Below are 24406 nucleotides of genomic sequence, written 5' to 3' on the forward strand. Positions count from 1 at the left end.
GCACAAGAAAACACCACATATAAAAGACACCACTATAATCTGTCAGGAGTTTCATTCTAAAACATAAACAAGCAATGGATCTCAGTTCCACTGACAGTTTAATTTTCCTCTCTTTCAGTCTGAGGAAATTATAATTTCAACCTCTCACATCACATCTGGGGCAGCTTTTTGACCTTGCAAGCACACTTGTCATCGTTTTGAAAGTACAAAACAAAAAAATATTGTCTCAATCACATGCAACAGAGCTATCCTGAGCAGTGTAGGTTTGACGTGTCCCAAATAAGCAACATCACCCCAAAATCGTAATAGTGTTCTCCACTACATAAACTGAGATTTCACAAATTGAGTTTGTTCCCAGGTCATGCTAAGCACATGCACCAATGCCTCTTGTCAGTGCCTTACACCAGCCCTTGGTTTTGCAGTGCTGATGTATCATTAATTAAACCAATTTCTCATGTAAACTGAAGAGACAAGCGTTCTGAGAAATCAGTTCCACATACAGACCCATCACACTGACAGCTGGGCCTAACTTTGCAGTTCTGGGCAGGGGACTCTGAGGCAAAAGACATCACTGTAGAAGAAAAAGGAGTCTAATTCTGGTCATATGCCAGCCCAAAGAAGGGATAACTCAATTCTCAATGCAGACAGCATTACAGCTAGCCTGAAGCTTGCTGCCACAACTCCAAACTATATTTGAATTAACATGACATTTTAGGAGTGTCTTTGTTGGGGAGTTTTGTTGTTTTGTTTGGGGTTTTTTTTTATATTTTGTTTGTTCATTTTAATCCTATTTGTTAAGTACGAAAATGCTGAGATCCTTCAAACTCAGAGCACTTAAAAATGATAGGTTGTCTACAAAGCAACAGCATTTTCTTTGCCCCCTCAGGCCTTCTGTGTGTCCAGCTGACCCTGCTTCCCTTTCCTGAACTGCAGTTCTGCACCCCAGAATATGCTGACCTAAATGCAAACCCTTTCTCTTCAACTCTGTCCAGTCAGCTACTTCCCTCTGGACATAAAGGCCTCCTGAACAAAAAGATGTTCTCACTGCAGTGTGCAGAGGGTGAAGGTCTCCACTGAGCAGATCACCAGCTGAGCTTGCATTATATACACACTTACCACTTACCCACATGTAGGGGAACTGTGTTGTTCCACAGTCCTGACAATTTAACAGAACTGAATCTCAATATAAGACATATGCCACAGCCCACACAGGGTTTTCCTTTCCCACTATTTCTAATACAACATTTTCAAATTGGAGAACATGCTCATGTTGAACTACATATCATTTTCAACTGCTGCCTTCATTCATCTGAATTCCTACTATATTTGATTTTAAGTGCGTGTACTTCAAATGCAGCTTCTCACTATGGATATCAAATGCTCTTATAGAATGTTCCAAGAGCTATACATCAGCAGTTTATTTCACTCTATTTAAGAGCAGTAAAGTCATTGCAGTATTTTTGGTTGGTGTTAACTATGCAGAATAATAATCTGTTCAGAAATGCCATGCAGAGCAGTCAGAGAAAAGTTACTGATGAACTTGGGAAATACCAGCCTACCTTCAGGGTACTAAAACCAGCTCCTGTCACACTGACTATCAAATTAGTGAGCAGATGTTCCTCCTTCTCTATAAGGACTATCTTCTCATTCTAACTTCTACAGCTTATTGGACCACATCAACTCCATGGTTCAATTTTTTTAAAAAAAAAGACCCCAAACTCTTCCCATGATGTTTTCAATTCATTTTTTCTTAGCTCTGATTGGTATTATAATACATAATTAAATATGTTTCCCTGCTAGATTCCCAAAACATGAAGTTAAGAAAGAAGAGGCAGATCCCAGCTGTGCTTTAGGAATGCAAATAGCGACAATCTACCTCTGCATAGTTATCAATAATTTACACCCAGATACATTCCACGAGGATGCTGCAGCAGACAGACCAGAAAAACCTTCATGCCCCATTCTGGAAGGGAGGGAAAAGACTGTAACAAGCTATTTCTCTGTGTGGTTTTGCCCCACATGTTTATACATCTCATTTCTCGTTCTCACCTACTACCCTGCTATTTTGACAACAGGTGCTACTTTTAGTAAGTATAGTAAGACTTTTGGATATGATCTTGATATTCTTTTAAAATTAGCAGGGTCTCTGGAGTTGGTGCTTCATTTGCACTATTTTGCCTGTTTTCTGTCCCTAGGAATCCTCACAGTGTTTTCCTTCCTGAAGCATGTTGAGCTCTGGAAATGTAAAGGCTTTTTCAAGCCAGAGTCAGTTGGTCTTACTTGCACTTCTCACACATTCTTGTGTTTAGAAAAAGGAAGTTACCAAAGAAACAATAAACAAAACAACCCTTCTTTTTTTTTTTTCTTTAACCTATAGGCTGAGCATCTGTTGTCTCAGAACTCATTCCACATTAGCTTCTACTGTCTTTAACTACACTCATTAAATTAGACTAAAACCACTCTATCTAATAATTAACCAAATGACCAAAATATCGCCATAACACTATTAAAGCAAGAATAATATTCCAATTCAAGAATTAAAAGTTTATGAATTCTCCAGCCATAAAAATGTTAATTCAGACTGTGTGTAAAGAAACTACAAAATACTTTTCTTGTCAGGGCAGACCTCAAGTTGTTAAAAAGCTTTAATCTGTTGCAGGTTTGTATCCTCAAGCTTTTTTCATTCCTAGCTACAACTACCTGTGTCAGCAAGTCAGTGGAACTGCATGCAGAGTTTAGAAGCACATGAAAATTTAACTCCTTCAAGTTACACAGTAAACAGAAACCTTTGGCTAAAAGGCTTCACTTTTAGCAGAAAAGCAGGAGTTAGAGTTCTTGCTCTTAAAAATCCACTTCATTCCCCTTTCTTCTAACTCTTCAAATCCAAAGCACCAGCCATATAAACAGCAGTGTTTGATGACTTCACATCTCTTGCTGGCATTCCTGATAAATCATGACTGAACAGGATTTTATTTAAGTCCATGACACTGCAAAGGGAAGAGATAAAGTGAGAAGAATTTATGCTGTCTTCGCAAATACTGACATACACTTAACTAAACTCCAAAATAACCAAGAAGACTGATTCCTAGATTCTAAAAGATGTGCAGTTTTAGAGGCGCTATAAGGTATTCACAATTACCATTTTCCCATTATGTTCTTGTAAAATAACAGTGATTCCTGTAATATATTTCCCCTTCTTTCTGCCTGTCAGGAGAGCTGCAGATTAAGCAGACCAACTCTATCTAGTGGAGGCATTAGGACTCAGGGATAAGTAGTTTACTACTGCTCAAAGGCACTCCAGGACATTTTCTCTAGTCACCCACCACCCAAATAGACATGCTTAAAAAAAATTGCTTCAGGAGAAGCTTAATGTTTCTAGAAGCTCTGACTTAAAGAAAAACCCTGCCTCTCCTGAGCCTTGCTTAGCAATTTAGATCTGTTAGGTAGACTTAGACCACTGCTGAAAGAGGATTCAAGGAGGAAAAACCTCAAGTTTAACACTACCTTGAGCAGTTTTTATCTTTACTGACTTAAAACAACCTGTCTCTGATGACAGTGGGAGCATCATTTGCTCCACTGTATAAACTGTCAAATTCAAAACAGCAACAGACAGTAGAGCTGGCTATAGCCAACAGAAAAACAAAACCCCTGTGGCAGCACTAAAATGTAAGGACTGATTCAGTCACATCTAGAGCTAATGGGGAAACTAATGAGTTGGAGCTTTGGACCCATTCACTTTCAGTGTAATTCAGGCTGCACCTTTAATTAAATTAGAGACTCTACTAGAAGCACTACTTAGAAACTACTGAAAAAGAAGATGGGGAGAGATGAAGCCTCTTTTCGCCCTCCCCATCCCTTTTTATGTTCTCACATCTGACAAAACCAAACTCCTAGCTGCTTGGAGCAAAAATTCTCCTGTTGTTGCTTTTTAGGAGTTTTCTGATGATCTCTCAATGGGAAACTGAGCAAAGTCAGGCCCCAGTACCTACAGTATCAATCAAAATGAAAAGAAAGATGATTCCCTTAATATCTTTATGTTTAATTACTCCTTGCACCTTCTCTCAAGGGGTTAAACTAGGCTGGCTTATACTAAAGGCCTCACAATCCGCAGGTCTTTGATATAGAATTTGAAAAACAGCTCTAGTAAAGCTCAGAAAAGCAGAGCTTTCTTTTAAAAAATGAAGCTTGAAAAAGATCTTCTGCTCCTTAAATCCCAGTCCTCAGTGAAAGATGGAGAGCTGAAGGGACTAAGTGCATGTTTGTGTTAAATTAAGGCAAACTCTACCTTTAAGAGTAACAGGAGAGTGTCGTTTTCATTACATATCTTGTGCAAACCTAACCTTTAGACAGGGGCCTCTAGAAACATCCTAATAACGACAGCATATTTAAGAATTTTGATCTGTTTAGAGAAGTTCATGATGTATAGAATTCTAAGCATATACTCTGAGCTGTAATCTTAAAAGATTATGAGCCATCCTTTTACCAGCAATGGGGCTCACCAGCTGAAGAGTTTATTTCAAGATCCCTGCCAGAGGGAGTAACAGTCAACAATTTCTCTTGTGCAACCTGAATATACTATTCCCTATTTCACTTCCTATTTGTATCTCTTACTCCGAAGGATGCTTTTAGGACCAAGAAAATATTGCTTGTTTTCTGTGAATGGGAAGCACAGAGCACAGTGTTCTCTAGATGTTAACAAGACACTGATAATGTCAGTCAGTGGTACTACTTGACATCCACCAGGTGGAGAGATGAAAAGTTGTGCTTTCTTTCTGTAGAATCATTCATGTGGAGGGGAAAAAAACCCCAAAAAATAAACTTTTTTTTCAGAAATAATGCATTTTTCTGCTGACTGGAGAACTCACCACAAAATACTTGTCCAGTCTGATGCTGAAGAAAATTCAGATATGAGATACTCCTGTTGCTAAAAGCCATAATAAGCATAAAACTGAAACCAATGAACCTAAAGCACCTAAGCAAAGAAACAGTTGGATAAAAAATATAATGTAACTGCTTCCAGGATTATTTTAGCTTCACTATGTTTGCAAATAAACACAAACCTTACTGTGGACTATTGAAGAATCTATCAGACTATCAACAGACTCTTCAATAGTTGAGAGTCAATTTGACAGCTCAACTACCTGAGAAAAACTTACTTGACCATTACTAAACACATTTAAATCCTGAAAGTTCATATTTACAAAGCAGCAAAGAGAAGCTTAGACTCTTGCCACCACTACAGCTTTAAAAGCTTCTAATATAAAATCATACTAAAGGGAAAATAAAAGCTATTCAGTACTCTTTAAAACAGTAACATGAGTACAAAATTAAAGCAGTAAGTCTTGTCTGTATAAGGCTTTGTGTGGCATCTGCACACATTAACTAAAACATTTTAAGCTGCATTCTGAACAGTTGCCTGCAAATGTTCTTTCAGAAATCATCTGGGACGCTGCTCTGCAAGATGAAGAGCCTGATTCACTGAATTAAAAGAAAGAGATACTGTTGAGTCATGGTAGCTGAGTCATTGGGTAGTTATGTTTCTATCTAAAACAATTTTTAAATCACTTGAAGATACTCAAAATAGTAAGGATTTCAAAGCAAAAGGGAAAATATTAATTCAGAAATGCAGGTCTTCCTTTTACACAGATCCCCAAGCCACAAGGGGATACATGAGAAAAAGACTTACATAGATGTCAGATTTTGTAAGCAGCAAACGTATAGAAACGGAGCGCTTCCTAAATATTTCTACTAGACAAGTTTTTAAGCATACATCAACCACTATTCCTGATACTTTTCACTATATTTCATTTATTTGGCTGCCTATACACAGCTATAATTCTTTTCATCATTACTGTAACAACGTCACTGCTGGTATTCAATTGAGTTTTTAAGGATTCTAGGGCAATTCATGCCACTTTGTGGGTATAATTAATTAAGAGTTCTCAAAATAGGAGAAAAAAGTGGAGAGCAACCAGCCTGTTCTTCCTGACCCCAGCTTTGTCAGTCTTACATCTGCCTTCACTGCACAGTAACAACTATCCTTATTCTCAGGTATTTTTCACACTTTTAATAGAGAATTACCTTTATAACCTGCTACAGCTCTGAACACAATGAGAGAACTGCAAATCGTCATCTACTGATTTCAGCACTGAAAATAGGCCACCTAAGATTTAAGCTTCATCTTATAATAACCCATTCAAACAGTAGAAATATTCTAAACCAAAATTAATGCTAGACAGTTAAAGATGAACAACAAAGATGCACAGAAACCTGATTCACTTCTTTCATCCCTTTTTTATAAAGAGGTCCATTCTTCTGATAAGCTGAAGTAGAGATGCTATAGTTTCAACTGTTTCCAGAGCATTTATCGTGTTCCCTCTGGTAGTCCAGCAACCTTCTTTATTCTGGTACTTCTCCTCCTCATTTTTTTCCTTCCCTAAAGGATTGCAGCTCATCCTCTACCCCGACGACAACAACAACAAAATCCAATCAAACACAAAACTCCACAATCAGACAAAGAAAAAAGGCTGGGCTTATTCTGAATCACTTACTAAATAGATTGGTCTAGGGTATTTTTTCCCACCATCTTTTCTGCCTTCACTTTCCCCCCAGCTATATAAAAACAAACCACACAAAAAAACCCAAATCCAAATCAAATAAAACCCCAAACCAACAAACACATACACCTCCACCAACCACTTCTGTGCTCAAATCTTGGCTGAAGATACTTATCCATGAGTTGAGTCAGTTTAGTTTGGATTGTAGACTCTAAGAGGCAAGGATAATATCTTACACAGTTCTTGTAAGCTCCATACGCTTATACGATTCATTCTTCTTATATTATTACTCATAAAATTTTACAACTGTGTGACTAAAAGGAGAGAAATATCTAAATTTCCCTGAAGTTCAAGACAATTTGGCACTGAATGCCCATTTCTCCATTGAAACAAGTAAGCCATTCTGCAAATATAGATTCAGAGCTTAATTCAGCTAAAAGATACACTTTCTTCTGGGTTACTCTTTCATTGCCACTTGCTGATATTAACAGCTATGTTTTATCCAGCTATTTCATGGTCTCAAACTTGCATACACACAGATTTGCAGAGCTATACAAGCATAGGAGGGCCTCAAATATGTGACTCAGAGGGCTCACAGGTTATGTTGAAATTACATTTCTTTTAAGAAGCTTTTCCTCCAGCAGTACCACATGAGGTGAAACACAGTACTTTTCCCATAGTCTCTTCATAGCTTTGGAGGGATCCATTTGTTTTTCTCTGTTTTTCTAGGAGGACTAATCTTATTTCCTCACCCACATTAATTCCTATTACTTCTCCATTACTGTGCTGCTGCAAAAGTATTTCCATTTGCAGTTACATACCATTGCTAATGACATTCTTTATGCTCTGCTGTATGGAACTTCTGAAGAAATATCTGGAAGTTATTTTAAATTGATATATCTATATTTCTTCTTTAGAGATTTTGCTTTCCCCTTTGAAAGATTTAATCCCCTTCAGAGCAACACAAATTCAGACTTCGATGCCAAAAAGGGTTTAAGTAGCTGTTCTGCTAAGCAGGATGTAGAGTTTCAAATGATTCTTGTATCCAATCCATAACTTTAAGGCAAACAAAAGCTTGTCTTCCAGAAAACTGCATTTTTCTAATCTTAAGAAAAAAAACACAATGCCACTCTGCAATGAGTTACTGACTTGCATGAGCCATTTTCTGACTTCCTAATTCACTTGAAAACCCAGCAAAAAAACCCACATCTCTCAAGGGAAGCAGAGTTTGCATCTGAATTATTTTTCCAAGCACTCAAAGAGATAAATCAAGAATTTAAAAGAAATTGAGGCAGTGAGTATTTCCCAGCAGTCTGCTTGAACTCTGCTCTGCAGGTTTATATAACTTCTTGCTTTCAGACACACAGATAATGAGAAATTCCCCAAAGGAAGTCCCAAATGAACATCCCAGAGAAAAATCACAGATATCATTATCCAGGGAAAGAGAACTGAAATCACATGAGATATAATTATTGAGGTTTTCTCACAATTACATATGTAACTGTAACTTATATTCAGTAAGATGAGTTTTTCAAGATCTTTTAAACTGTGCATAAACAGTAATATTTCCAACAGTGGGACTCATCCCAGCAATAAGACAAATTCTTTGTTTTAGAAAATACATTCCAGGTTTAATAGAAATGTTTTGAGTTCACAAGGAAAATCATAAAGTTTTCAGCCCAACAAATTATCTAATTTTTGAAACTTGAAGTAAGATTCTGTATGATGTCTGTCTCAGGGAGCCTTTGAAAGACTTTACTGAGATACCAGTGAGTTATAAAGGACATCAGTATCATCTTCCATTGGAAGAGAAGGGATTTTTTTAAACTAAAAGATTTGTGAAGCCGGAAAAGTGCTCATGGTTCTTATTTTTATTTGTTTAGTGATTTGTTCAGAATTTGTTTTAAAGTGTTACCATTTAATAAGAATTTTTTTTTTTTTAATGAACATGCTCACTCTTAGAATATAACACAGTCTCTGACAGAAAAAAGGAAAAACCACATGAAGTGACTGAGAACCTTTCCAAACTGGAGCACATGAACCTTTCCTTGTTGTGCAGCTTTTAGAATGACAAGTAGATTCAACAATTTTACATGCAAAAATCTGTAACCAAAACAAGATGCAATAGAAAAATTCAATACACTTATAAATAATTTTGCCCTTGAGGTTTACAAAATCTGAGAAGATTGTGTAAGTCCGCTGAGTTTGGAATTTTACATCTGTTCTTTGTATTCTACACATCAGCTTGGCAGAGGTTCTGGGCATTACTTGGTGAGGCCAAACATCTGCCCAGGAACTGGCAGACAAAGAACTGTGTCTCACAGCTGTTCAGTGTTATAAGAAATTATCAAAAAATGGATTTATGCTTAAACAACACAAGGACATTTCTCACAGAATTTATGTTCTACTCAGTGCAGAATACTGCTGTCATCTCATGAGGAAACCTAGATGTCTAGAGAAAAAATTTACTCTGAAACACAAAAAATTAAGGAGACCTTAACTCAGCATCCACAGTGTTTTACTGTAGCTTCAGCTTCTAATAATTACAGCAAGTAACCTTTTAGGGTCATGTGGAAAAGGTACTCAAGAATGAAATTAAAATTCTCATACACTTCAATATTATTCATTTCATTACAGACTGGCATATTTTATACTACCCAGAAAATATAGAAAAGCATAGATGGTCCAGTGTAGAAAAGACAAGGCAAGCCTTTGAAAGGAGAGAAAGAAGGAGATAGAAGGGACATTGTGAAACCCCCAACAAACAGTGACACACACACACCCCATAAAACCCCCACAGAGAGAGGCTGCAGAGTTCACAGCCTCTGTCTCCAGAAAGCAGTGACGGCCTGATTAGATAAAAATTATTACTGAAACCTGCACCTTCATCTGTGACCAGAATCAATGAGAAGCCAAGGAACAGCTTCATAAGCTGTGACAACAGGAGACCAAAGCATCAGATGCTTGTCCAGATCACATCTGTTTTCACGAGTACCTCTGTATCAGACCCTTTTGACCACACTAGAACAACAAAGGCTTTATTACAGCCAGGAGTTTTGAAAATTTGCTATGCTTTGAAATTTTGCTGTTGTTTTGTCCAGATGCTGGTGTGACTTACTTTAAAGAGAAACTATGCTTCTAATACATCTTCAATTCACAAAAATGTAAATTTCAGACAAGTAACTGCTGCATAGTTCCATATCATAATTATCGTGAACTGAAACAAGACTAATTTTTAAGGCTTCTCTCATTGGACTAAGAAGTCAGACTCGTAATTGTGAGGGAGTTTAACCTATTTCAGGAGAATCTATTACTCTGATTTTTTAACTCATGTCCAGAGCAGCCTAAAAAATAGCATTTCTTCTCACATACTTTCATGGCCGTGTACACAGTTGTTATTTACCTGAGATATAATGTAGAATAAAGGAGTTACAGCATGTCACTAGGTGCTATGTGAATTAGGCTAAAAAAAAAAATACCAGGGTAAATACATTTTTAACTCCTTTCTTCTACATTTTGATTCAGCTGATTAAGGCATATACATGGCCATAAAAAGCCCCACAGGTTCAGACAGTCTCCACCTTTTTTGGCCCTGGAAAGCCTGAGGCAGATACACTAGGGCAAGTTAATAAATGGTTAATTTTACATGCAGCACTGGTATTAAGTCGTTATCTCCAAAAAAAATTCCTATGTTATTTATTTCACCAGAATAATGGCTCTGATTTCACAATTTATTATATCATAAAAGCACCAATGCAGAAGCAGTAGTAGAGAATTGTGACAGAGTTTTATACACATATTAAAACTTTATAAAGCTTAGAACTCTATGTTGCACTGCAGAAGTATTTCATTACTTCTAAATTAATTATCCAACCAGAAAGTCATAGATCCTAAACTAAGCTTTCATGACTAGTACAAAATAATAGCACCAACATTACAAGCCCACTACTGACAAGTAGCTGTGCATCTGCAAAGATTAAAGAATCTCAACCCTCCTTGAGCCTTTTCCCTGGAAGCAGCCATAATCACAGACTTTGAAGACAAATACAATGACTCCAGAGAGCTTAAAAAGAAAAGAAAGCCTGTGGGGGTTAAAAAAAACCATGGGAAAAGATAAGGCTCTCTCTCACAGTAGAATAGCAAATTGGATGTACATACTTATCTTCAAGTACTTAAAGACTTAAATTCATCTTTTATGTCTGTACTCATCAGAAACACAGAAAAAAATTCTAAAGGGCTGTGGGCCAACATCTGTTATTCTGTCCTAGGATGGGGCAATTAGAAGCACAAATAAGGGGGTCATCACCCCATTAAGATTAGCAGCACAGCTTTGTACAGCTTCCTATTGGGGCAGTAATTCAGTAAATTAGAGTTTCAGAAGTTTACCTGATGTAAATGAAACAGAACTTAGAAATTTAAAAAAAAAAAACCAACAAGAAATGAAGACTTGTAATAATTTTCTTTTTGTGCACATAATAGACAAGCTTTTATACAGTAGCTACCTTGTCTACTAGTTTTCAAAGGTTTCTAAGTTTAAGGTTTTCTAAGTAACCCCATCCTACTTTTAGATATCAGTTGTGACATTACTTAAAAAAACTCCAGTCATTGTGCACTCTGAAACTCCCAGGATTATAAAAGCAATGCCTGAAGAACACAGTCAAACATGAGCAGAAAAACAGATATTAATCACAGTCACTAACCTTATTACCTCTCTCCAGTTCCCTCACAAAGCAACACCTCCTCAGGAGCTCTGCACAGTCTCAACTTGCAAGAGTGGAAAAAAATCTGATGCAAGCTGCACCTAACAGCCTGCAGGTGTGTGCAATCCCATCTAACTGCTTGCACCTGGGCACTCCCAACTCTCCACCCCCTTGCCCCATAATTTCCCTCTGGAGGTCTCAGCAGGTTGTAATCTGTGTTGATCTGAATTGTCTCTCTACAACAGGAGTGGTGCACAGGGCAGTTATCCTGTTTCCAGACACAGTAGTGTGAGGTACTCACAAAGTTTTGGAGAGATTAAGGACTGATTTATTTATTTATTTATTTATTTAATGTTTTCTCTAAAAAAGAGCTCACTGCTCTTAAGAATCTCCCAATTCCTGAATTTAAGTGGGTAGGTCAGTACAGGAAATCCACTGATGATTTATGTTCACTTTTGCTAGACTCTACTGAGAGGAAAAATTATAAGTATGAAGGACAGACTCATTAGAGTCTAAAGCTGAAGGGAGATGTAAAGCAAGATGTAAAGATAGAGTTGTTTGGACTCTTAAAGTAATTTACTATTGCTTTTTCTGAAACCCTTTTAAAAATCATAGAACATTGAAAACTCCAGGGATTTTTGAAAACAATTTTAATTTATGTCTGCAGTCCAAAATAATGGCAAAATTGTCTAAAAAACCACAACTAAACAGAAGTTTTTTTTCTTTCTCCATCTATATATAATGGTTTTCATGGAAAAATACTCCTCTAAGATTATTTAGTATTTTCTGACATCTGCAGTTAAAAAAAAAAACAAACTATGACGAACTGGCCACAACACACACTCCCTATTCTTTGCTCTGCTGAGGGGAGGAGGAGGAGGGGAAGAAACTGGGAGTGAAGCTGAATCCAGAAAAAGGGAGGGAATGTTGAGTCCAGTCAAAAAGGGGAGTGAGAGAGTGGTTTTGGTGGACACTATGCTGTCTTACTTGTTCAAGCACCTGCACTGGTCACCAGTGTTACTCCTGTCAGGACTGCCACAGAACTAAATTGATTTCAGTGTGTTAAAGGTGTGAAGTAACTTGGTTTTTTTTGTTTCGGTTTTTGGGATCTTTTTTTAACGGAAACTGCTGATCTGCTTTTGCCTCATAAATATTGTGAGACTCAAACACAAAGAAATGTAGCAGCACACTACAGTTGTGTGATTAGCTCTCAGGCTGACAAGGGAGTAAGAGAAAAAGCCCTTTTTGGCTGAAAAAATGACCAAATTATGATCTCTTGGTGTGAATGGAGTGTACAGGTCCACAAAAGTCAGTGAGATGTAAGATTAAGGCAAGATTGATGTGTAGCAGTATTTAGACAGACATTTGCTGTTTGTCACTCTAAGTCTGAGCAATGATTTTCCAGATGAAAACATTCTACATCGGTCATCTGTTTTTAACAGAAATTCATAAGATGAACATGTATGTTTTAATCTTAGTTGAAGAGAAACTTGAAAAGTAAATAAAAATAAGGGAATACAAAGATTAACTCTTAAATCTATTCATACAATAAATATGAGGAGATACATTCAGACCTAATGACACACTTTCCTGAGTGAATATATATTTTCTCATTGTTCATTTTGATGACATGACAATAAATTAATGTGGAGTGCTAAACCTTCTGTATGACCCCCTCAGTTGTGTGTTGGCACTAACTTCATGTGCATGTATTTCTGAGCTCAACAGGTGCATGAAAAGCAAGTCAAGGAGGGAATGTGCGTTCTGGGATGCATAAAAGCATCACCTGGAAAACCAGCATTAACAGAATACAAATGTTCACTGAGAGAGTAGATAGTGGGTCAAACATCATTATTAAACTGTAAGATTCCCTGAGAAAGAGTGATGAATAGTACTGAAGAGCAAAAACTAAAGCTCAGTTTTTTTCTTTACTGTTCCACATTTGTGATCTTCCAATATCGTGGGGAAATGTTTGTGCCTGTTGTTTGTAAGAACAGAAGTGTTTGTTTCATCTGTGTGAAAGATGTTTTGCAGGAAGAATCCAGTATCAGTCTCCCTGCTAGATTGCTTCTAATTGACCTAACATTTTTTTGTAAATGCAAGGAAAAAAATAAATCTAAACCATCCCATTCAGTACTTCTTTGTGACTAACCTGTTCAGAAGGAATTAAGAGCATGCTGAACATGTTGCTATAGCATAATTTATTCATTGTAGAAGCTGAACAGATTCACCATTCACTATGAATTCTTTTGCTGAATGCAAACTCCTGAATCACTTTTTTTGTGTGCAATGCAGCAGTTAAGTTCTCCATTTGCAGCTAATCTGTGTGTATTACATACCAGAAGGCCAAAATCAACCCAGTTATAAGCAAATGAAATTCTGTTGATACCAGGTAAATTACCCACGTGCTAAGCTTGCTACCTAATACTCTTTACCAGAAAAGGGTACTTGCTTTCTAAGAATGCTGACTGCAGGGCCTTTTCATTTCTTTTTAGTGTATCATGCTTTTGAAATGTCTCAGAATGATCATGTGAGATGACAGACTTGTTAGACACTACTGCTGGCTCTGGGGAAGATGTTTAGCTACTACATTTAGATCTTTACGGTCTTCCTTTCGTGTAATAACATGTTTACAATGAACCATTTCCATTTTCTTCCTCGAGCCATTCTCCATGAGACGAAGTTGTCCACAAGCACTGAAGCACCACACCATTGCCTCTGACTATAGAACTGCTAGTTTAGGTAAGCTTTGTTCTGATAGAAAACATCAAGGCTGTACTGTTAGTTTTTTTTCCTTTCAAGACTGAGCGCGCCACAAGGATTCATGGAAGCAGGAAGAAGTAGGGGTGGGGAATATGATGACAATTTTGGCAGTAAATTAAGTATTGCTAGCATTTTGAGGCTACAATAAAGATTCAGAAAATGTGGTGATGCAATGCTTTTATTGTATTTTTGTATGTTCTTTGTACCCTAATGGTTCGTCCCTACCTCCCCCACTTCTACTCCCAGTTGGTCTGCCCCAGATCAAAGCCGCTCCTCCGGTGCTCCCAAAAATGGTTATCTCCTCCCCTTGTTCTGGCACCTTCCCTATCAATCACCCAAACCCCTCCCGGAGTTCTGGACTGTTCTATGCCTGTCACCAAAGCCCCCCTAATTACCCTTATATGGTCCCCATCAATCCCCCGAGACCCTGCCCCCTCGGATACCTCCCCTCTTAGAAATCCCCTAAACCTCGACGCCCCATTGGGGCATGTGACCCCTCTCCCTCCACCCACCAAGACCATTGGACCAGATGTGAGTCCTTCCATCCAGCGTCCCTCCCTCCGAATCCGCCTATTGGTCCCTAGTTGGGTTACGCCTCCTGTTCAACCCCCCCTTTATAAGGCATGGTCACCCTACAACTGTTGCTTGTTCACCGTGGATCCCCTTCAATAAGCCTGGATTCCCTCCTATGGCAAGCCTTCCTGCTGTATTTTATCTCTGCCTTCTTCAAGGGCTGCTGTCTTCCACAGTGCCTGGAGCCTGTGCTCTCCTGGGAAGAGCAGAGGCTTCAGAGGAGCAGCTTTAAAGCTCCGGCTGCTCCCCAATCCTACCGCACACCGCTGGAGCTAGCTTGGGCAGTGGACAGCAGCGGTCACTGTGACAAGAAAATCTTCATGTTTCATGGTATTTTGATGTTTTGTTGCCATGATGTCTTTTTCTTGTGTTTTCTGACAAACTAAATTCTTGGTAATATTTATATGAGTTTTCAAGTTAACTGTCATTGAGAGCTTCAATGCTTCGTGTAAATGAATCATAAGTAGAGAAAATGCATTCCATCTAAAATTTATCTAGACTTACAAGAGCACTGTTCTTCCTTAGGTGTGCAACAACTTTAGTTCACAGTGCTTTTTTTTTTTTTTTTTTTTTCTTCCCTCAGTTTTGCTTACAACGACAGTCAACATTAGTAAGTAAGAAAGCACATTCACCGGGACCTAGGACAAGATGTTAGACATCCTGGGCAAAGATTCTGACAATTTGGGTGTTGACCCCTTCTGGAAACTTTTGAAATAAAACGAAGCAGAAAACACAACAGCCTGTGAAGAGCCTGATGCTCGATTTGTACTGCAGCAGACTTTCAGGGGACTGAAGCAAAAAAAACTTGAGCACAGCTGCTCGATTACATTCAGGCATACATGGGACCTGCTGCTGGTTTGGTTCATTAGGAATCAGACACAAGACTGGAAACACAACCTAACTGGACATGTCGCAAATGCCACAGTATTAATCCCTTGACTTTCATAATTAAGATTATTAAATAGTCCATGATATTCCATTACATGGACAATACAGAGGTGACAGTGTGTCATACTTTGAGTTCTTTCCCCTTTCAGTAAATTTGGGAAGTGTATGGCTGTATAATGCCATTAAAAATCTATGAACTTGAAAGGAATTTGAAGACAGTGCTATGTTATGAAAAACAGTATTTGTATAAGCTATTTACGGCCCAGTACTAAAACCGTTACTATTTCAAACCTGAATGTTAATTGTAACTGCCTGTGTAGTTAATTTTAGTCTCGAATTAATTGGACTCCTCAGTATTGTATTATTTGTAGAGCAATAGCCACAGGCTTTTTTTGTTTTGTTAATGAGTTTTTTAAAGTATTTTATCCAGTTTCAAAGCAAAATCAGGATGTTTTTCTCCAGCAATCTAGGTGCCTAATTTTACACATTCAGAACTCTATCTTTCTTTGGAAATTTTAATGCTGGTTAATGGGTCTTTTTCATTTTGCAAAAAGTACTGCTGTGGATACTAAATCCAAATTACCATTTTGCTTGTTTATGCAAAGCCTAATGATAATGCTGCTGCTCTGACTGCACCTTTAAAAAAAAATTATTGTATTTCTACATGAAACATAGGAAATGTTTGTTATCGCCTTAACCTATGAACCCAAATTGGTGTGGGATTTTGTTCACTATGAAAAGAATGTCTCTTTACAATTAACCCAGATTTAACCCTCTATCTCTACAGCATGCAATTTTAAGTCAGAGTGGTAAAGGGTAAGCAAGCTGACATACACTCACAAGGATATCCCACTAACGTGCACAGAGGTTTTCTAAAGCAGTTGGTGATACGGATATGATTCTAAGGCTGGGGGTTTAGGAGTTTAAGTTAGAAGCATTTGACTGAGGAAACAAAGTGGACTTAGGTGTTTAATAACTCTCTACAACTGAACTTGAGAGGAGATTGTAGCCTGGTGGGGTTGGTCTCCCACGTAACAAGTGATAGGATGAGAGGAAATGGCCTCAAGTTACACCAAGGGAAGTTTGGATTGGATATTTAGGGAAAAAATACTCACTGGAAGGGTTTTCAAGCACTGGAACAGGCTGCCCAGGGAACTGTTTGAGTCATCATCCCTGGAGGTACTTAAAAACCATGTAGATGTGGCACTTTGGGACACGGTTTAGTGGTGGACTTGGCAGTCCTGGATTAACACTTGGACTTGATGATCTTGAAGGCCTTTTCCAACATAAATGATCCATGCTTCTATGATTCTGTAGCCTTACACACATAACTTCACTATAAAGTTAATCATTACCAGTTTGGCAAAGTGAAGTTGATGCTAACTGGTTGATTCATTTGATTTCCACTGACAGCAGCTTTGTCAGTGGTTGTATAACAACATCCTGCAATTGCAGCAATAAAATATCTGTAGCTGTTACACATAAACAGCTTTATTCACAATGTGCTTATCTCTACTGGCAGGGTGGTGTAAATAAGAATCACCTACTACTGCTCCAGTACATATTCAGCTTCTCTATGACTGTAATACTGATGTTCCCCCTTGAACTTCCTTCATGATTTGTTTATTTAGGTATGAAAAGTGATGTCAGATATTAGGCCTTGCTTAAAGATAGCAGCGATGACAATCAGCTTCAATGAGAATTGACTTGAGCTTCCAGACCTTGAAATAAGTGGCTAAGCAAGTTATCTCTATGTATGATGTTATGCATTACTTTTAAATAAATACTAAATTGTATAATATTTCAGCATTTATGTACTAAACTAAATGAAATACGTTATCTATCATGATGCTTTGTGGTTTTAATTGTAGATTGGTTGATCTTTGTGCTTAAGAACTAGAGGACAGTTTGCTACATCAACAGTCAATCCCTGGAATGACAATAGGATACCAGAGTAAGAGAGTAGAAATTCTAAACATCTGGTGAAATGTCTTACTTCAGAAATCAAACAAAATCTTTCTATCAGACATCTGGAGAAGAGACAATGTCAGGTATCACACCAGTTTGCAGACAGCTGCACAGCAGTTCTAGAATGCACTTTCCTATGGAAATAAATCTTCCCTTTTCACTGATTTTCAGAAGGGGCACAGAATTTTGTTCTACCAGATCTAATTGGAAGATGTTGAAGGACACAGCAAGATGCTGTGACACTTGTCCACAACACAATATTAAAAATGTCCTCTTGTACGGGTTATTGGATTGAGGACACATAATGAAATTTCTTCTAAAGCCTTTTTTGCAGCTCTGGTAGGTTTTTGATCACAGTCTATTCCCTAATTGCACTCTAGAGAATAAAACTGCTCTCTCTTTCTGCCTGTTGCCTTTTGCACACAGCAAAAACATAACTGAGGTAGAACTGTAAAGCAGCCTCTCAGTCAGCACGTGTTCACAACAAGATTTCTGACCGTAAGTCAATGTGCCCTCAAGTTATTATTTAAGGGACAACCCTGGAAGATTATGTGTGTTACCTCCTTAGATTTTCTTCAGGATGTGAGCTGTTGAATCACTGCAAAGAGTCTGGAAAATTACATCAGAAAATCCTCTCAAGGAAAGGGAAGCACTGAAGAAAGATGGAGAAGAAGGTGAAAACTACAGACTAAAACCTGTCCTCTGCGTCATCGTGAGCATGAGAGTACAAAGTGTATGACTGTAATCCAGGAGAAATTGAAGTTATCCAGCTTCTGAATGCATTGATGGACTAAAACTTCATCTGGGGACATCCAACAGCAGTCACAGTCCTTAAAAGTTTTGAGGAAGAAAACTGAGTATCTGTAATAATACATAAAAGCGTATGAACCATCTGAATTGAAGATTTCCTTGGTCCATGTGAGGTACAGCACAGTTTTATTTGATTTCTTACCACAGGTCTGTGAGGCTTTACAGTCCAGATTTTCCCAGATCTAGGAACAGAGATGCCATCACCTCTGGGATTTGCTGTAGTTTAATCAGACTCTTCCCACAAACTTGTCTTTGGTGAAGAGAGCTCTGATTCCTCAGCTGAGTCCCTAGATCCTAGGTTCAAACTGCACAGAGCAGATGAGAAACATCTTGTGACAAAAGAATTTTCCTTTATTTTGGCTTCAGAAGCTTTCCTTTCATGTGGCTGAGCAAGGGTTAAAAACACAACAAATGCTTCCTTCTGAGGTCATCTAAAAGATTGATTTTGACTTTGTCAGCTGGACAACCAGCAATAACCTCCTATAACTATGGAATAAATTAGGGAATAAAAATAATTTAAATCTAAGTTTGTCATTTACATAATTTATTTATCCAACTCTCAACAACTCAGTGCATTTTTACTTGAGTTTCCCTCATGCATATACATTTTTTTTCCTTTTACCATTTTCCTGCCTTGCTGTGCTCTTTAATGAGTCCCTGCAAGAAATGGCTGCTATTACTCTTAGGTGACGGAAAAACAGAAAAACAGGCAGTGAGTCTGTTTGTGGGGTTTTTCTGCTTTTGAGCAGAGTCACTACTGCATCCAAGAATCACTTTTCAATGCAGTGAACATGGGTTTCATCTTATAATCCAAAAAAAAAGTCACAGCCAAATTAGTCTGTATTAAAAACATTGAGAAGATTCTCTTTTTCTCACTGCCTCTACACATAGCAGAGAAAGAGATATTACTTAACCTTGAAATTTAATTGTTGACATATTTTTAGGCATGCCTTGGAATTTACTTCTCACATTCTTTTTTTGTGAACAAATTCCAAACTAGAAGCTGAAGCACTGAAGTTGCATATAGATAGACAATATTTTTGTCTCTATATAACAGGCATAACTAGTCTTATCCATACAATTATAAAAACAGAAATACGTTCTAAAAGCTTAGCCATATGCTCTCTATTTAGTACTGATTCACTGAAAGGGGTTTTTTATCCCTAAAAGTATTTTTTTTAAAAACTGTGTCTAACACTGTCTGTTTTGGCTCATAACACTAAAAACCCACAGTGCCTTATCACCAAAAAAACTCTCAGCCTTTGCTGTAGGTGGTGTTAACTCTGCTTCTTCTTCAATTCAAATGATCTGACATTCAAAACAGCGGATTATTAAGAGATTCCTTCAGTATCAGTAGGATTAGCAGCACTTAGATCTTTGAGAAATTCAGGCCAAAATTTTGGGTTCAAGAGTGTAAACTCTGCAACCTGCCTGCAGTCTTGGTACCAGTAACCAAATGTAATTCAAGACAGCAGTAAATCCCCATTCACCTTTGAATTGTTACACCCTGACTTCTCCCATATGAGAAGACCAATAAAACAAACGTCTTGCTGCTTTATAGCCTGATTTTTTTCTGCCTCAGTTACAGTATTTCTAGAATTAAGGACAATTTTGTCATCAAATTTCTAGTGTAGCTAAGACAAAGCAGTAATTCTCTTTTCTAAAATGTCTGCTTTTTTGCAGCCACAAAATGAAAGATCACTTTCTTGCTAGCGCAGAGATAAAATGGAAATACTTGGCTAATGGGCAATTTATAAAAAAATCCAATCTATATGGCCTTCAAATGCAAGAAAATTTTTCATACTTTCTGACTAAGATCTTTCTTCTTGCTTTCAGCTTTAATAGGACGAGTTATTTCTCAGGCACAATTCCCCACCCTGTCTTTAAGTGCACAATGATGTCAAAAGGGCACAGGCAAGATAAATCCAAGTGTTCTTCTTCTATTTGAGTGTGTTGAGATTTCAGAGATTTTCTTTATTATGCAGAATGCATATTTTGTGCTAAAAAGTTGTAGAGCCTTGGAGTGGATTTCTGCAGCATTTCTAAAAAGATCCTAATAGCTTGAAAGTTGATATTTAAAGTGGACTAAAAAGAACATAAAAATAATAATTGCCACATCTGCATAGTGCTGTCAAACATGAATACTGAACGTTGTATTAATATCAGTAATTCCTCTTGGAAGCTTTTACACTTGGCATTGCTGTCATTACTAAATGTGTTTATGTCAGCTACTGTAATAATTTTTCTAATGCCATAACTTTCTTCAGTTAATTATAAACAAATTGGCACACTTTATTAATGGGTCCCACTAATAACATATTATCTCAGATATGTGTAAATGATACCCTGTTACTAGCAGTGATGCAGCTCAATTAATGATGCCAAATGCTATAACCTTCTTAATAGCAAAAGGCACACCAATATTCCTAGAAAATAAAATTAGATGTCTTTAAAATAGAAACAAAGCACGAGTGCAGTGAGGGCAACGTGATGCTGTCACGTTGGGTTTAAGCAACCCTGAATTTAAACAGAGTAACAGAGACAAACCCTACCTGATACTTAACTTGTAAGAGAATAAACAAAATGCCTGCTGACTGAACCAAGGTGTTGTGGCTCTTGTCAGCTCAATCAGAAAATGAGCAGCCATGGCTTTGTTCCTACGTTGGACAAAGAAACACAGAGAAAACCAAGCATAAGAAAGTCCTTAATGCTGCTTAGGAGACCTCCATTTATCAGAGCTGATGAACAAGCTGTTTCTCAAGCTGTCCAGACACAGCTTCACAGGAGTATTTAAACTTGCTGTCTACAGAAGTTAGAATTTAAAAGTTACATAGGTGGCTTCAGGGGAGAAAAGAGGCATCACAGGACCTTGTTCTTTGGTCTGGTTGGCAGGAGGGCCTTGCTAGTGGAAGGATTTGTCATATTCCTGTGTTTAATAGCATAAAATCATTAATTTTTGTTAAATTCAAGCCTCATTACTCATTACTGCAATGAGTAATAAACAGAAAATATGAAATGTCACAATTTAGTAGCAAAAAAATTGAATTTATTTCAGGTATTTTCCCCTCAGAAAGAATAATCTGAACTTTACTAATTGCCCAAAATGAAACACTGCAAGTTGAAATACTTTGTTTTTCTCATTTTCTGTTAATCACAGGAACTGTTCCTGTGAACTTTGTGTGTATGTAGCATAGTTCTTTATACCTAAGTGCTTCAGGTTATCTACACTGCCATTTATTCATATACATATGTGAAGTATCATGCACATTTCTGAGTGCTATAAAAATTAACACTTGAAGGAGCATGATAAATGAGTGAGTTAGCAAAGTAAAATTACCTTTTCATCAGTGTAGCCACTTTATAATTGTATGTGACTATTGCAGGGTAGTGCAGCCTGGTACTTGGATGGTTGAAAATGAGTTTGCTTGCTAGCACAGTTCTATTATTCCCTTTCTTCCTGGGCAGGGGAAGAGAGGTAGAATGAAAAAGGAGAAGGGATGAGAAAGATGGAGCTAAACCCCAGGTTCATTCTGGAAACAGATCAAAACCCTTTACTACAATCCACCCTCAAAACTGAGGTGTTTCAGTATTTTCTTCAAATTTGATTATTGCCAGGGAAAGGCCTACTGGCGATCAAGTCTACTGGTGATAAAGGCCTACTGGTGATTCATATATGAATGAGTCTTTCGTTCTAGAAAACATGCCAAGCTACAGGAGGCAACTGTCTCTAGAGAAGGAATGGTTCAGAGCTGCCTTTGGCTCACTGAACACTTCAGAAAATTGTGTTACCACTGGTTTTTGAAATTACTTTGCAGTCGCCTCTTGCAAGCCGGAGCCCCAGAAACAGTGTAAACTCTTTCCAGCTATTTTGCATCAGGATCCTAGTGGCAGATCATGTACTGGCAAGTTCTGCTACACAGTCAGAACAGTTTTACATCACTAAATGTCTGAAATGTCTGAGCTGAGTTGCAGGGACAAGGGTAATGTAGTTAGAGGCTGAAGAGCCATTGGGTTCTGATATGTAGCAGCCCACACAATATTTTTTAACATGGTTATCTTTGACGTTTTCTCCATTCACCACTGGTACAACAGTTTTGACCTGTCCCAGCATTCTTGAAACAGTTTTAAGTTCGTTACCAGGCTCAGAGATTTTCTGTCAAAAGTGGACCTGCACCCCACACATTCATCCCTATTCTCACCTGTCTTAAGTTCAGCAATGCCAAGGCTTCTTGGCAGAAGAGATTCTCTTAACCCTTCTCTGTCCACCACTATCAATTATCAAGATAACAGTTCCCATAGATAGAAATCTATGCTCTAATTGTTGAGTGTTCAGTGCTGGTCCCAATGCCCTGATTATTTCACTGTTGTTACAGATCAGATACTGCTGTTATCATTTACTAATGAAGTCCAAATGAATAACATCTGCTTTCCCTGCCCATTTTAAATCACAGACCTGACCTAGAACATCTCTTACTTTTATTCTAAGAATAAAGAACATTTTTTACTAAAAAAGGCCTGGAAAAGACAAAGCATTGGCCATAATGTATCCATAACCAACATGTTCTTTTATTAACATATTTAAATTTAAATTTAGGTCTAGGAATGTCAAATAGGTCTCTAATATGATATCTTGCTTTATTTTGAAACAGACATTGTTCTCCAATCTCGTTTTACTTTGCACCAATTTCACCTTGCTCTTGCCTGACCTACTTCATAGCGAGGTTTACTCTGCTTCTCATAAACTGCACTTCCCTGTCATCCCATGGGATTCACCTGAACCACAAGAACTCTCACATCAACAGAATTACTAATAAATGAGGGATCTTTTACATCAAAGGAAGCACAAAGCATCTCAGTAATGCTGTAGAGGTATAAGAGAGGTATGATATTAATGAGAAGGTCACATATGTTGTTTGCTCAAACACAGAGAGTAATTTGGGCTGAATGAGAATTGCCCTGAGTTTATGAATAGCTTAATCTCCCACTTCCTACCAGCAAAGATTAGGCAACATTTGACATTTTTTAGAAAAAATTAGGCACTTTATCTAAGATAAAACATTATATCTTCAACAAAGTACATTAGCTAAAAGATATGGATAAACATTTCACTCTGTAATAGCCTGCTTTATCTACATAAAGTATAACATGCTTACTGCCTTTTACCATCAGAACTGCCAGCAGAATGTATCTATGAGCCACCAATTTATACTTATTGAGTCACTTTTTACCCTCCCTCTTCTTTTCTGCTTAACAATGCAAGAAACCTGCTGGTAAAAACATTACACAGCTTTAAATCACTTCGTTTGCCACAGCAAATAATTACTGAAAACAGTGACCTTGTTATAACTCGTTTATATATGTACTGAGGGGGAAGGTCTTCCTGGCATGAAAGTGGACAGCAAGAAAAGTGCTCAACATAAGGGATGGATTTAAAAAAGAAACAAGAGTCTGTTCACTATCCATGCGTATTTTAAAACTTAAGAGATTTAAGAGTGCCATCAGATCTGGTTTATGAATACTGCAGATCATCTGGTTACTCAGTTCCAGCACATTGCACAGTACAACCTTCATCAGTGATGCCAAAAACTATTAAAGACACCATTTAAAATAGGTAGTGAGGCTACGTCACCTTTTATGTCTTTTGACTGAAACTGAAAGAACTTTCTGCAAGAATTCTTTTGTAGTATCAGTGTATAATATAACCTGTTTACTGAGAAGTTTTGTGAGTCATTAGGAAATTCTGCACTTAGAATAATACTTTATGGCTGCACCAACTGCTAAAGAAAAGTATTGGATAATCATAACTACAAGCTTGTGCAGAACAGTTCAATTAAAATTCAGGCAACAGAAAATGTTATTGTTTAAATGAGCAACCAACAAGCAGATTCTGCAAGTGGAAAATATTCCAGAGCTCGGTATCTGGGTCATACAGCTGCCAAGTTTGCCTTCTGTGTAACAACACTGACAGAGAAAACTGTTGAGGGGGATTCATATTTACATTTTTCACCAGGGTAAACAAGAACAGGCACTGTGAATTGCATGTTTAGGGAGCTGCATGCGGGGCTGCAGCACTACAGCGCTAGCTGGCTTTCCTTTCCTATTGAATGAGAGCTTCGGTGGATCGATGTTTTTTGCACAGGGTCCCTG

Source organism: Coloeus monedula (assembly GCF_965178545.1).
Source record: "Coloeus monedula genome assembly, chromosome: 6".
Classification (NCBI taxonomy): Eukaryota; Metazoa; Chordata; class Aves; order Passeriformes; family Corvidae; genus Coloeus; species Coloeus monedula.